The sequence below is a fragment of the Cynocephalus volans genome, chromosome 1 (genome assembly GCF_027409185.1).
Source record: "Cynocephalus volans isolate mCynVol1 chromosome 1, mCynVol1.pri, whole genome shotgun sequence".
Lineage (NCBI taxonomy): Eukaryota > Metazoa > Chordata > Mammalia > Dermoptera > Cynocephalidae > Cynocephalus > Cynocephalus volans.
The window spans coordinates 32,220,854-32,237,668 of record NC_084460.1 but is presented as its reverse complement, the minus strand read 5'-3'; the positions used below and the strand labels follow the sequence as shown (position 1 = coordinate 32,237,668).

At 37.4% G+C, this 16,815-nt stretch overlaps 1 protein-coding gene across 6 annotated transcripts in view; it reads right to left on the bottom strand.

Annotated features, from left to right (window-relative positions):
• DLGAP4 (DLG associated protein 4) overlaps positions 1–16,815 on the bottom strand; it is a 98,838-nt gene that overhangs the window by 19,081 nt on the left and 62,942 nt on the right. The window lies entirely within an intron of this gene.

The window sequence follows — 16,815 nt, the reverse complement described above, 5'->3', positions numbered from 1 at the left end:
GAAGTAATAAAGGTACTGGTTTAGATTAGTCCTTACAAAGTCAAGGATGCAGGTTGTAATCTCTAAAGTAACTACTAAAAGAATTTAATAAGTTTACATGTGAAAAGTAGAAAGAAATACTTGAGCAATCCAAAAAGAAAGAAAAGAGAAAAATCTATTAATAAAATTCACCATACTACTAGATTAAAAAAGGAAAAACCACATGATTGTCTAGATAGATACAGTAAAAATTTAATTCAGTTCAACAATTTTCCTATCCAGAATAAGAGCATCTATAAAAAAGCCTACAGGGCTGACCGGTTAGCTCCGTTGGTTAGAGCATTTAATCAACAATAAACAGAAAATGCAATAACAAAAGATACCACTTACAAAAGCATCCCTCCAACATTAAAATACTAATCTAACAAATCTAAAAAAAAAAGTACAGAACTTTTATGTAGAAAATTTTAAAATTCAATTGAAATACATTAAAGACCTAAACAGACAGACATTATCATGTCCTTGGATAGATACTCAATTCATAATGTCAATTTTCTCCCCAGTTCATCTATAGCTTTAATACAATTTCAATCAAAATCCCAACTTAGAACTTGAAAACCTGATTCTAAAATTTATATAGAAGAGCAAAGAGCTAAGACACTCTTAAAGAAGAAGGTTGGGGTAAACTGTTCTTCCAATTATCAAGCCTCATTATACAGTTGTAATAATGAAGAATGTGTGATTTTGGCCTAGGAAGAGACTAAGGGAACAGAATAGAAAGCTCAGATCAACACATATAGGAAACCTGATGTTTGTCAGAGCTGAGTTTAATGTCAGTAGGATAAAGATGAATATTATTGTCCAATAAGAAAAAATGAATGATTAAGCCTTACTTCAGTGCATACAGAAAAATCAATTCCAGGGAATCAAGGACTTAAATGTGGAAGGCAAAACCTGAAAACTCTTACAAGAAAACAGTAAAATATCTTTTTGACTTTGGGAGAAGGATAGATTTCCTATGTGCAAACTATAAAGGAAAAGACTGATAAATTTAACTACGTTAATATTAAGAATATTTTTGTTCATTTAAAAGATACCATAAAGAAAGTGAAAAGACAAGTCACAAATGAGAAGATATCTACAATACATCAAACTGACAAAAGTTCCAGAATCCAGATATACAATGTAAATATCACTTATGAGTCAATAAGAAAGATAACCTAATAGAAAAATGAGCAGAAGACATGAACAGGAGTTTCACAGATGAGGACACACAAATGACTAATATGTGAAAAGATGCTCAATTTCATCAGTAACCAATGAAATACAAATTATAACCACTATTTCATATCTGTAGATTGTGGGAGGAAAAACCTCTTATTAAGTGTAAGCAAAGATGTAGAACACTGTACTTTCACATGGTGCTGAAGGGAATATAATTTGGTATAACCACTTTGGAGAACAATTTGGCATTTCTTTTAAATCTGAACATGTGCATATCCTATGACTCAGGCATTTGCACTCCTGGTATATACCTTAGAAAACTCTTGTATATGTATGCCAGGAGACATGGTCAGATATTTTCATAATAATCCACAGCTAACATCCTAACTAATGATGAAAGACTCAATAATTTCCCCCTAAGATCAGGAATAAGATAAAAACAAGGATGTCCCCCTTGCCACTTCTATTCAACATTACACTGGAACAGGACCATTAGGCAAAAAAAATAAGAGGAATCCAGATTGAAGAGAAAAAACTAAAACTCTTCTCAGATGACATAATCTTGTATACAAGAAATCCTAAGGAACCCACAAAAAAAATTAGAACTAATAAACAAGTTCAATAAAGAGGCAGGACACAAGATCAATATAAAAAAAAAGCAACTGTATTTCTATATGCTAGCAATGAACAATCTAAAAACGAAATTAAGGGCCGAGCCTGTGGCGCACTCGGGAGAGTGCGGCGCTGGGAGTGCAGTGACGCTCCCGCTGCGGGTTCGGATCCTATATAGGAATGGCCAGTGCACTCACTGGCTGAGGGCCAGTCACGAAAAAGACAAAAATAAATAAATAAATAAATAAATAACAACGAAATTAAGAAAACAATGCCATGTATAATAGCATCAAAAGGAATAAAATACTTAGGATTAAATTTAATAAAAGAAGTGAAAGACTTGGAAAGAATTTTTAAAAACCTAAATAAATGGAAAGATACCCATGTTCATGGATCCAAAGACTTAATATTGTTAAGATGGCAATACTCCCCAAATTGATTCACAGATTTAACAAAATCTCTATCGAAAAAAAATCCCAGCTGCCTTTTTTGCAGAAATTGACAAGCTGACCCTAAAATTCATATGGAAATGCAAGAACAAAGTGTCTCCTTTAGAATTTCTTTCAGTGACAACCCAAGAGCTGGCTATGTACTTTTTAAATTTGTATTTTATTTAAAGAACAAAAGTTGGAGGACTCACACTTCCCAATTCGAAACTTACTGCAAAGTTATAGTAATCATGACGGTGTGGTACTGGCATTAATATATACATATACATTAATGACACAGAATAGAATCAAGAGTCCAGAAATAAACCCTTACATTTATGGTCAATTAATTTTTGAAAAGGGTGCCAAGACCATTCAATGGGGAAAGAACAGTCTCTTTAACAATGGTGCTGGGACAAATATTTTACAGATATACAAATGTAAAAGAATGAGGTTTTCTTTCATACCACATATAAAAATTAATTTAAAATGGATCATAGACTTAAATATAATAGCTAAAACTATAAAACTCTTAGAAGCAAACAGGAGCATATCATCATGACTCTGTACTAGATGATGATTTCTTAGACTTGACACCAAGCAACAAAAGAAAAAAAAAATCAATAAACTGGACTTCATTAAAATTAAAAACTTTGGTGAGATGGGATGGGTAGGAAAAAAAAAAAATTAAAAACTTAGTCAAAAAGTAGAACCCAACTGTTCATCAACTGATGGATGAGTGGATAAGCAAAATGTAATATATCCATACAATGGAATATTATTTAATGAAAAGGAATGAAGTTCTGATATATACTACAACATGGATAAACCTCAAAATCATTATATAAAGTGAAAGAAGCTAAACACAAAAGACAACACCACACATATTGTACGTTTCTATTTACATAAAATGTCCAGAATATGCAAATCTAAAATTAAGTAGATTAGTGCTTGTCTAGGGCTGGGAGAGGAGAGGGAAGAGATGGGGAATAATGGCTAAATGGGTACAGGATTTATTTTAGGGGTGATGAAAATGTTCAAAATTAGTTAATAGTGATGGTTGTACAACTCTGTGAGTATACTCAAACCCACTAAATTGTCCACTACTTTAAAGGGATGAGTTTTATAGTATGTAAATTATATCTCAATAATGCTGTTATGAAAAAAGTTCACAACTGAAAAGTAGAAACAATCCAACTGTTCATTGGTGGAATGGATAAACAATGGTATAATCATACAGTAGGATGCTGTATATCAATGAAATGAATGAACTACAGGTAGAGACATTAACATGTATGAATTTTAAAAACAACGTTGAATAAAGAAGACAAACCTCATAAAAATACACCGTTCTTCTATTAATATAAATTTCACAAACAGGTAAAACTGTAAACAAGGGTATAATAAACAAAATTCAGGATAGTGCTTACTGCTGTGGCAGAGAGAAGGTGATACATGACTGGACTTCAAAGATATTGCTAAGATTCTATTTTGTAAGCTAAGTGGTGGGTACACAAGTGTTCTTTTTATTATTTTTCTTTATGCTGTCTAGTCTTTGTATGTATGATATTTTAAAATAAAAATAAAGTTTAATAAAAGAATGAGAGTAAAATAAAGATTTTCAGATGAATAAAAATGGAGTTAATGCCAGCTTTTAGGTTCTCACTAAAGGAAGTTAGTACTAAAGGATGTACTTCAGCAAAAAAGAAAATGATACAAAAAGAAAGATCTGAAATATAAGAAGGAAGGGTAAGCGAAGAAAATGATAAACATACAGATAAATTATTATATAATTATAATACTGAAAATTATATTAGTGTTATTACTCATTGGGTTTAATAATAAGAAAACAATCAGATAAGACAAATTTTAAGGTTTCTGTCGTTTGGAGGGAAGATAAAGCTGTTGAGTATCTTAATGTTAAAATTTTAAGGGTAAAAAGAACAGAAATACAGTGCGTAACTTCTGGGGCATAAATGGCGAGGTGTCTGCAATATTTCTTTTCTCCTTCCTCTGAAATAGAACCTTCACTTTTTTTTTTCTTCATGTCAAATAGCAACTTTATTCAGAGAAAATAAAAACATAGCAATTTCTTAGGCACAGTGTGAATTTTCCAGGACAAAGTTTTGTCAAATTGAAAATTTGAGGCATGGCATGCAAAATACTAGAATTATATAACAAGCTATACTAGAATCAGGAGTGGAATAAGGACTTCTGTTGTCAGTATTATGTCAAATCTCTTTATTGTGCACACTCTGTCCGCTAAGCACAACACAGCCTTCTGAAAACAAGGAATCTTAGGTGGACCTTCTATTTTTAGCTGGGCACATGGTAGCCGGGAATCCAGCATTTCCTAGACTCCCCTCCAGCAAGGTATGCGTAACTATGTGTCTAAATTCTGGCCAAAGGAGTGGTGTGTGGAGCCAGCTTGCTCTTTTTTGCTCCTGGTTCCTTTTGCTGGCTAGAATGCACTTGGGATGCTGGAATCCAGTATCCACTTTGAACCATGAGAAGGTCTTCTAAATAGAAGCCAATTATGACATCAAACCTCAAGGAAAAAAAACCCTGGGGCTCTAGCATCACTCTCTTAGACATTCTTGAATGCAAGCAAAATAGTCTTGTTCAAACCACTTTTTCTTATTTTTTTAATGTTATTCATAGATAGACCTTATTCCAATTAATACAGCCTCAAAACTTGTAAAGGGTAAAAAGGAAATGGGGAGAGGAGTATGTTAATTCAAAAAAAGGCAAGAAAAGAGAGAGGGAGAAAAGAGACCGCAAAAAAGTTGAACAAATATCACAAAATCACATGGTATCATCTAGTTGTGAAATAAAAATAAACAGACTGGATAAAGCACAAAACACGGGTATATGCTGATTAGGAGACATGATTAATAAGGACAGTGAAAGGCTGAAAGTAAAAGGATGGGAAGAGATATACCAGACAAACACTAACCAAAGGAAGCCTGCTACAGCAATATGCACAACACATATGACAGTACTTCAAAAAGTTCATGGAAAGATTCATATTATCTTTTTTTGGCAGCTAGCTGGTATGGGGATCCAAACCCTTGACCTTGCTGTTATCAACACCAAGTTTTAACCAAGTGAGCTAACTGTCCAGCCCTGTATTACCTTTTAATTTTATTTTTCCACAAACTTTTTGAAGTACCCTAGTATGATAAGACTCTCAGGCAAAACACACATCTACATTCCGAAAAACAGTGGATCACTAAACATTCACCAGGAATAGTACAATTCTAATCTTGATGCATCTAATATATCTTCAAAAGATACAAAGGAAAATTTAATAGAACTTTAAGGAGAAACAGACAAATTTACCATCATACAGAAAGTGGTATGATACAGACATATTCCCTAAATACAACGCAATTACATTGAAAACAAAATTTAAAAGCAGCTAATCTTTTGGATGAACATGCCCATCCCCCATCCCAGTTTTCCCTCTACGACCTTATCTCAGCAGGTGCTTGGAGGTGAGGGTACATACTCCAGCCCCAACAGTTGCTCTTTTTTTCCCCTAATGATTTTCCCCTTCTCTAACAAGGTCATTCTCAAAAATATACAAATATGCTTATATTGTTCCATTTAAAAAAACAACAACCTTCTCTTTTACCCTATATCCCTTCATTTCTCAGCTCCCTTGTACAGGAAAATTCATCAATAGAGTTGTCTATACTAGTGGTTTCCAATTACTGTATTTTCTCTTAGCCTTCCTCCAATCCGGCTGTCCCACCCCTGACCCCTACCATCACCATTCCACCAAAATGGCTTTTTTTTTTTTTTTTTTGTCTTTTTTGTGACTGGCCGCACCGCGCTCAGTCAGTGAGTGCACCGGTCATCCCTATATAGGATCCGAACCCGCAGCGGGAGCGCTACTGCGCTCCCAGCACCGCACTCTCCCGAGTGCGCCACGGGGTCGGCCCCAAAATGGCTCTTTAAGGTCTCTAATGACCTCCACGTGGTGTGCCCATCAGTAGTCTTTACACAATTGATTCTCTCTTTTTCTTGAAAACTTTATTCAGTTGGCTTCCAACTTGCCTTTCCTTTGACCTCACTGGTCATTCCTCCCTTCCCACAATTAAGTATTAATGTCTCAGGGCTCAGTCCTTGGACTGTTTGTCTTTTCTACTCCTTAGGCATTCTTATCTCATTTTTGAGCTCAATCTTTACTCAGATGATTCCCACATACTATCTTCAAATTGGACCTATCTTGAGACTCATATATCCAAACTACCTGCTTTACTTCTCTACTCTGATGTCTAATGAAATATATCAAAGTTAATGTTCAAAACTGACTTCTACTTTTCTCCTGATATCTGTGCTTTCTGTAGTCTTCCCCATTTCAGTGACAACTCCATCCTTTTCTTCACTCAGATTCAAAACCATTTTTGACTGCCTCCACTCTTGCCTCATATTCAATCTGTCAGGAAATTCTGTTCTACCTTCAAAATATATCCAGAATCTGATACTTCCTTAAAGTGTCGACCACCATTTTCTCTCTTCTCTCACCCAGATTATTGTTACACCCTCCTAACATATCTCCCAATTTCCACTTGTGCACCCCCCAGTCTCATTTGAACAGAAAAGCCAGACTGATTCTTTAAAAAAGATCATGTTTCAGCACGCAAAACACTCCAATGAGTACTCTTCTTGAAGTAAAAACCAAGCCTTTAATAACAGCCTCTGAGGTCCCTGTGATTGAGGCACACCCGCTGTGGCTACATCTCCCACCTCTCTCCTCTGGGCTCACAACTGCAGCCCACTGTCTGCCTTCTCTTGGCCTCGAACATGTCAAGCACTTGCCCACCATAGTTCTCTGCCCTGCTGTTGCCTCTGTCTAGAAGGCTCTTCTCCCCAGATCTCCACAGACTTCTCTCCCTCCTTTCCTTCAGGTTTCTGCCCCAAAGCCACCTTACCACGGAGGCCTTCTCTGACCACCCTACTTAGGACAGTAACATCGACCCCACCCCTGCAGTACACATTATCCTGCTCTTATAGTGCTTTATTTTCTTCATTGCATGTCTAACCATATTTGATGTTTGCTTGTTTATTTGGTCATTGTATGTCTCTTCTCATGAGGATGTAGGCTCCATGAGGGCAGGGACTTTGTTCTGTTCACTGCTACATGCCCAGAAGCTACAACAGTGCCTTGCATGTGGTAGGTGCCCAGTAACTATTCACTTAGTGAATGATGGTCAGGACCAAGAGAGGGATGTGGACCTACTGTTCCACACCGTCCTGAAGCTTCATGCCATGCAGCCAGACAAGATACCAGTAAGCTCAGAGAGACACAAAATTGCCATTATTAGCAAACAATATGATCATTTACGATGCAAATCCAAGAGAACCAACAGTTATACAAGGTTGCTGGACACAAGATCAACATACAAGGTCAAGGGTTCAGATCCCCTGACTGTCCAGCTGCCAAAAAAAAAAAAAGGAAAAAAGCCAACAAAACATACAAAAATCAAACATCATGTCTATTTTACTAGCAATAACTAATTAGAATATGCAAATATTTAAAAAATCCATTTCGCAAAACAAAAACTGGAAAGTACCAAGGAATTAGCCTAATAAAAATATGCAAGGCCTTCACAGAGAAATTAATCAAACTGGAATAGAAGGATATAAAGGGAGACATGAATAAATGGAGAGAAAATGTATCTGTAGCTAAGAAGACATTATTTTACAGGTATCAATTCTTCCCAAATTTATAAGTTCACTCTATTTCCTGTCAACATCCCAACAAAATTTTTCTGAGGAACTTAATATACTAATTCTGTAATTAGTACTGGAAGAATGATGATGTAAGAAGAGTTTTTCTTTCTGCACAAAAAGAATAAGGAAGGGCTGGCCAGTTATCTCAGTTGGTTAGAGCGCAGCCCTGTAACACCAAGGTCATGGGTGCAGATCCCCGTACTGGCCACCCACCCCTACAAAAAAAATAATAAGGAAGGAGGAGTAACCCTACCAAATACCAAGGTGTGCTACAAAGCTACGGTAAGAGGAGCAGAACAGAAGAGAGCTCAGAAACATACCTCTGCACATGTGAGAATCTGACAGAAGTTATGAATAGCTGCATCACTAGTCAGTTTAGAAAGTAAGGCACTTCAATAACTAGTGTTGTGAAACTGGCTTTCCATGTGAAAAAAATAAAATGAGATCCTGGAATGTGCAAATATAAACTGCTGTGGATTAAACATTTAGATAGGAAAAAACAAAAAACCCCAAACTTTGAAACCATGAAAAAAATATGCCGTTGGAACACAGAATCAAAGGCACAAAAACAAAAGATGAATAAATATGAACCTATCAGAGTTAAAAATTAGTGATAAAAGACATAAGTAATTTTAAAAGACAAGCCAGTGTAAAAGACAAGCAATAAATATTGCTTATATATATATATATATAAATAGACATAGTATAAATATCCACATATATAAAGAATTACAAATCAATTTAAAATATATTGACAGTCCAACAGAAAAGTGAATGTAGTATACAAGTAATTTACAGGAGAAAAGTCCAAATGGCCAATAAATAAATGAAAATATGCACAGCTTCTCAACCAAGTAAATGCAAAATAATTTTAAACTTATGAAATAATCAATTTAAAGTCTGATAGGGTCAAGTGTCAGTGAGGATACCAGGGAAGTGGAAATTTTGTTGTTGTAAGGATAAATTGCTATAACCTCTCTGGAGAACAACTGGCAGAACTGATTAAAATATATGTTTCCTCCTATCCAGTAATTCTGTCCAAGGTAAGTATCCTACAGAAATCCTTTCACATGTCATGACAGGGAGACATGCATCAGGATGTTGATAAAAACCCGAAAATACCTAAACAACACTAGGAAAATGGTTAAAGAAAACATAGTATGGGCCGGCCCGTGGCTCACTCGGGAGAATGCGGTGCTGATAACACCAAGGCCACGGGTTCAGATCCCATATAGCCATGGCCAGTTAGCTCACTTGGGAGAGCGTGGTGCTGACAACACCAAGTCAAGGGTTAAGATCCCCTTACTGGTCATCTTTAAAAAAAAAAAAAGTAGTATAGTTGATCCTTGAACAAAAAGGGTTTGAACTGCATGAGTATATGCAGATTTTTTTCCATAAATACAGTACAGTAGTATAAATGTATTTTCTCTTCCTTATGATTTTCTTAATAACACTTTCTTTATGGTAAAAATAACACATATAACATACAAAATATGTGTTAATCAACTTTATGATATTGGCAAGGCTTCCAGTCAGAAGTAGGCTATTAGTAGTTAAGTTTTTGAGGAATAAAAAGTTACACATAAATTTTTGACTGTGAGGGGGGTTGGCAGCCCTAACCCCCATGTTGTTTGAGGTGAATCTGCACATGATTGAACATCTCACAGGACTGAACAGAAACTAACCATATTTGTTGTATCAAACTAAACAGAACCCTAAGACATAATGCTCAGCAATAAAATTGTTCTTTTTAACCACAGCATTATAGTGGATGTAAATGGTTCTTTTCTGTGGCCGATTTTTTTTTCAAGTTTAAAAACATGTACTTAATAACAATTTATAAAATACTTTATTCTGTGGCAGACTGTATCTTCTGAAGATGGCCCCAACAGCATCTCCTGTCATTCACCTGTACTTCTGAAACCTTGACATTCCCCTATTAAGAGGTAGGGTCTAATTCTCCCTTCCTTCAATCTGAAGCTCCTCGTGGGCTTGTGACTTGCTTATAACCAAATACAGTGGAAGAGCTGCTACGTTACTTCCTAGGCCAGGCCATAAGAGGCATGTAGCCTCAGGGTAGCTGAAGCACTCACACCTGGAGCCCAGAGCCACGGGTAAGAAGGCTGACTACCCTGAGGCTGCATGTGGAGAGGACATGCACAGGGGCTCTGGCCAGCAGTCCCAGGTGCAGTCTTTGAGTTGTTCTTATCTAGGCACCAGGCACAGGAATGAACTGCCTTCACATAATTCCATCCCTCCGACATCACACCACCCCCAGCCCTTGAGTCTTCCAGCTGAGGCCCCAAGACTTTATGGAGAAGAGAAAGGTGTTCCTGCCATGCTCTTTCTGAGTTGCCCATGTAGAGAATCCATGACTGTAATAAAATTTTATGCCACTAGGTTTGAGATGACTTGTTATACATCAGAGGTAACTGGATGCAGTGAGGAGCCTGCCTTATTTGTTATTACAAATAATGTACAAAGAAATCCTTGCACATGCCTCTATACGTAAGCCATTTCTTTAGGGGAAATACTAAAAAGGAGACTTGTACTCAAAACTGCCCTTGGATGAAAGTGGTGGAGGCCATAGTGCCTGTTTCTAATAATATTAACAACTACATTAATGATGATTATTATAATAAATGCTACCATCTCTTGGGCCCTTGCCACAGGCTTTGTGTTCCTTATTTCATGTAATACGCAGCCCTGTAAACCCAATTCACAGGTGAGGAAATTAAAGACTGGAGGAGTGAAGTGACTCACCCAAGGCCTCCTTTTCTTTTCCATCAGCTTTCTGCCTAGGCTGTATCTATCCAGGAGTTAGGATGATGGCAGCTGTAGCAGGCACAGGTGCTGCCATTCACCACCCACCACTCAGGGTCAAGCACTCCACACACACTGGGTCTCATCTTATACCTACCAAAGGCTGAGGGGTAGGGATCATTATCCTGACTGAACAGATGACAGATGGGCTCAGAGAGGTGCACAGTTGCCTAAGGTGACACAGCTACTGAGTAGCAGAGCACTTGACTTCCATGTGCCTGTTTCCTCTTCTAGATGGGATCTTAATAGCTTCCAACCTCACAATGATGATGCTGAGTGCTGGTTCATTGCTGAGCCCTTCAGTGTTCAAGGCTCTCTTGATTCTCCAGTTATTGTGCATCAGCCCCGATCAATCCCCTGGCCACAGCGGTTTCCATTGACTATGTTTAAGTCTCATTTCATCCTCACCTCCCTCCATGGTGAGAAAGGCATTTGTATAAACTGACTTCTATAATCTATTTCTCCAAGAACCCCTCCTTATCCAACTAAGCATTCTCTGCCTTCCTCTTTCTAGTTAATAGCCTCTTCATCTAACCATGGCCCAACCCAGGAAAGTTGGAGCTATCCACCTGACTCCTAATCCTGTGCTCCTTTTATCTGGTCAGATACGAAATCCAGTCCATTCACAATGTTCAGAAAGATTTCTTTTGTCTATCCATTCCTTCTCCGCCCCTTCTCCCCTGCCTTCAACATATTTTCTACACTGCAGATCTTTCTAAAAAGAAAACCTAATAATCACCTCACTGTTGCTCTGGATTCCCAAACAGCTCTCCCCTGCCTACAGGTAATGGCCCAGTATCTTGACCTGATGTTTGAGGCCCTTCACAGTCAGCTTCCTACTCTTGTGACCCACCGCCCCCTCACCACTTTCTTAGCGGTACCAACTCATGGAATATGCCATGCCCTTCCTGCTTCTGTCCTTTGCACATGTGCTCCCCTCACCTGGAATGGCTTTCCTCTCCCCCCAGCCTGCATATATCCTCCAAGGTCAAGCTACAAATGGCACCTCCTTGGTGAAGATCCTCACAGATCTAAGAAGAGTGACCTTAAAACTTGTGGCCGCAAGTCAGACAGGGCCTCGACTGGATGTATACAATTTGATCAGAGGGCATGGCAATGCCAACAAAGAGTACTGGGCCTAAGAGATACCAAAGCATTATTCACTACAGCCAAAAGGTGAAAGCAACCCAAGCGTCCACTGACAGATGAATGAATACACAAAATGTGGTCTAACCATACAATGGAATATTATTCAGCCTCAAAAAGGAAGGAAATTCTAGGGCCGGCCCGTAGCTCACTTGGGAGAGTGTGGTGCTGATAACACCAAGGCCACAGGTTCGGATCCCTATATAAGGATGGCCGGTTAGCTCACTTGGAAGAGCGTGGTGCTGACAACACCAAGTCAAGGGTGAAGATCCACTTACCGGTCATCTTTAAAAAAAAAAAAAAAAAAAAAAAAAGGAAGGAAATTCTGACACATGCAACAACATGAGTGAACCTTAATGACATTATGCTATATAAAATAAGCCAGTCACAAAAAGGGTCAAATGCTGTATGATTCCACTTAGATTTTTTTTTTTTTTTTTGCAGCTGGCTGGTACAGAGATCCAAACCCTTGACCTTAGTCTTATAACACCATGCTCTCACTGACTGAGCTAACGGGCCAGTTCTTGATTCCAGTTATAGGAGGATCTGAGTGTAGTCAGACTCATAGAGACATAAAATAGAATGGTGGTTGCCAGGGGCTGAGGGGAGGGGGAATGAGGAGCTAGTATTTAATGGGTACAGAGTTTCAGGTGGAGAAGATGAAACAGTTCTGGAGATGGATGGTAGTGATGGTTGTACAACAGTATGAATGTACTTAATGCCACTGAACTACATACACTTGGTTAAAATGGTAAATTTTATGTTATATATATTTAACCACAATTTTAATAAAGGATACAAAGTGTCTGAAAAGAACACTGCCAAGTTTAAAGGTCTTTACTTTAGACAAGAAAGTAATATAAAACCCACTCAAGAGAGGCAGCCACTTGGATGGGCACTGATTTCCCTGAGCGGTCAGAATATTTATCTTGGATCTAATAGACATAAGCTATATGATGACAACCGTCTATAAGTTGTAGTCATTGATATAGGGCTACGAAAAGGGATCCATGAAGAGTGTGCGTTCAGCAGCCGGGGTAGGGTCTGGTTATCAAGAAATGTCATCGTGTTGAAAGGAAACCCCCTCACTGCACCCCCAGTTACACGGGAAGGTCAACACCAATATTGTTTGGCATGGCATAATTTCCTTAGCAGGTAAACATCTCACTCCAGAAAGAATTAGAATTAAGTACAGTATAGAAAAGTTGAAGAGAATTGAAACTACTGTGTCACCATTTTGGCATTAAGCTATCTGTACACCCGATGCCAGGCTTATTCTGTTGATCTGTGCTATTTTATACAGCAGCCATTAGCCACACATTGTTGGTGAGCACCTGAAGTGTGCTTGTCTGAATTGAGACGTGCTATAAGAGTAAAATATACAGTGGACTTTAAAGACTTAATATGAAAAGGAATGTAAAATCTCAATAATTTTTTATACTGAACACATACTGAAATACTATTATTTTGGATATATTGGGTTAAGTAAATTATTAAAATTAATTTCACCTATTTCTTTTACTGTTTCAGTGCACTGCTAACATTAGAACGCTGGAAACCACACCTGTGGCTCACATCCTATTTTGACTGCATAGCACTGCCCTCAATGCTCTAAACCGAGGTCACCAGGCAGCAGGGAGGGCTGACGTTGTGTATTAATGATTTTCTGCAAGCTCCCTTCCTCACCCTGCTCCTGGAATACCAGCAACCAGATACATGCCCCCCAGAGAAACTGGAGGATTCCATTCTGAAGAAGATCCTGAAAGATTCCATAGAAAAGATATTGACATTTCAAGGTCCTCCACCAAGGAAAGGGCCAGTATGAAACCCAGGCACCCTACCGCAGGGATTCTCAGAACCTCCAGGGGTGCGTGAATGGAATTTAGGATGTCCTTAAACTTGCATGAGCAACAAACCATTATAATATAATTAGCAGTAGCAGTGATGCTGTTACCAATAGAAATCACAGATAATTTCACATCATGTTACAGTTATCACAGATAACTTGAAATATTGTTTATGGTCATTACTACTTCAAAATTATAGTAATTAAATTCACTGCTAGATCTTGTTCCTTAATACATTAACTAAGGAGTACATATATTACTATATCACTAATTTATATCTGGATAACCGTACATTAATATAATTGGTTCCCTTTATGATCTTTTTTTTTTTTCTTTGGTAGCTGGCCAGTACAGGTATTTGAACCCTTGACTTTGGTGTTATAAGGCCATATTCTAACCACCTAAGCTAACCAGCCAGCCCTCCTTTATGATCTTGATACAATTTTTACTTTTACGTATTTAAAACCACTGTTCTAAGAAGGTGTCCATAAAAGCCTACTTTCAATAAGCTCTGCCCACACAGAGCTGTTGGTCAGCTTCTCAGTGCTTCAATTGTTTTTATACTAATTTAAATTTTTATTAAATTAATGTATGTTCATGGTTTAAAAAGTAAGTGGAAGAACAAGCAACAAAAGAACAAAAAGATAAATTGGACTTCATCAAAATTAAAAACTTTTATGCATAAAGAACAATATCAAGAAAGTGAAAAGACAACCTACAGAATAGGAGAAAATATTTGAAATCTATGTTTGATAAGTGTCACATCCAGAATACATAAAGAATCCTTACAACTCAACAACAAAAAGACAAACAACCCAACATAAAAAAGGGCAAAGGACTTGGATACTTCTCCAAAGAAGACATACAAATGACCAATGGGCACATGAAAAGATGCTCAGTGTCATTAGAGAAATGCAAATCAAAATGACAGTGACCACTTCATACACATTAGGATAGCTATAATTTTTTAAAAAGATGGAAAATAAGTGTTGGCAAGGATATGAAGAAATTGGAACCCTCATGCATTGCTGGTAGAAATGTAAAATGGTGCAGCTGCTGTAGAAAATAGTTTAGCAGTTCCTCAGAAAGTTAAACAGAGTTATTACCATATGACCCACAATTCCACTCCTGGGTATATACCCCAAAGATATGAAAACAGGGATTCAAACAGAAACTTGTACACCAACTTTCATAGCGGCATTACTCACAGTAGCCAGAAGGTGAGGATGTCAAGAAATAAAAATCCTCACACACTGCTGATGGGAATGTTAGATGGTACAGCTACTTTGGAAAACAGTGTGGCAGTTTCTCAAAAAGTTAAACATTGAGTTACCACATGACCCAGCAATTCCACTCCTAGGTATACACCCAAAAGAAATAAACATATATCCATATGAAAACTGTATATGAATGTTTGCAGTAGATTGGATGCACCTCCAACCTCACTGAAGCTTAAATCCCCACTGTAACTATTGAGGGTGGGAAATCTTATTACAGTAATTGAAAGATGGGGCCTTGAAGAGGTGATTAGATTGTAGAACCATGCCATAGTGAATGGATTAATAATGGTGGTCAGGGGCATAGTCCTGTGGACTTTAAAAGGAGAGCACATGAGAGTCTCTCTCTATGCTCAGCCATTCTCGCCATGTGACCTCTATGTTGCTGTAAAGCCACCACCAAAAAGACCCTCACCAGATGTCTTCCCTGGATTTTGGACTTCTCAGCCTCCAAAATTATAAGAAATAAATTTTTTTATAAATTTCCCAGTTCCAGGTATTTTGTTATAGGCAACAGAAACAGGCTAATATAGAAAATTGTCTGAATCCCAATATAGAAATGGCTTATTAACTACTGGCACAATAAATGTAAAAGACCCATTCCACAGAATATCACTGGGAAATTTCACAAGACAGGTATAGTGAAGATCTTAAAAGCTTCCAGAGATAACAAAAGTACAAAGGACTGAGAATTGGAATGGCACCAAACTTTTTAGCAGAAGTAACAGAAGCTAAACACATAGAACATTTAAAATTCTGAGAGAAGATTATTTTCAACTTTATATTATTTTTATATTTGTATATAAATTACATATGTACATGTTAATACATATATGTATATTTAAAGTTATATTTTTTATTCTCAACTTCATACCCACCCAAACTGTGTGAGGTCTGAATAAAGACATACAAAGTTTCCAAAAATTTCTCTTTGACTGAAGATGTGTTCCAGCAAAATGAGGGAGTGACTGCTAATTAATATGGGTGTCCATCATGCAAAAGTGGCCAAGAGTGGTCCCAGGTGATGAAAGGGAAGGTCTCAGGACAGCAACTGGCTAGCAGTCCCAGAGAGCAACCCAGACAGGCCAGAGCAGAAGACAGAGGGCATCAGAAAAATACATCATGATGGGATTATCTGATGTGTTTATGCATTTGGGAAATAATATTGATGAGGGCTGGCAGATCTGTTAGAGCATGTGGAAAAATAACAGGAAAAAAAAAAAGAAAAATGAGGCAACTAATTATTCTAGGAAAAACAAAATGTATAAAAAAAGAAAATGAAATCAAAATATACTATTAGGCTCTGCAGTAAACAATATTCACATACTCACAGTAAATAGAAACACTGGTTGTTATTTAACCAAAAAGAGTGATGTAATATACAGAGGGTGGGTCAAAGGAAGTGGCAGTCATGTGACACAGCTAAACACTCATCTGTTACAACAGGAGAAATCAATACATAGTAGTGACGATTAATTTTAGAAAAGAAATAAAAGGTAATCATATTTTAAAAAAGAAATATCAAGGCAAACACCAGAATATGCTACTAGTAAGAGTTGAAAGTGGGGAAAGACCAAGGTAGGGCAGTGGGCTGGATGTTTTCTATTAAAAGCCTTTTAGTGCTCCTTGCCCCCGTTTTGATGTTTTTAATACTATTATTGTTAAATGTTATTGGACATATTCCTCATAATAGACCCCTGCACACCGATAAGTGTGACATCAAAGCTGGGAACTGGC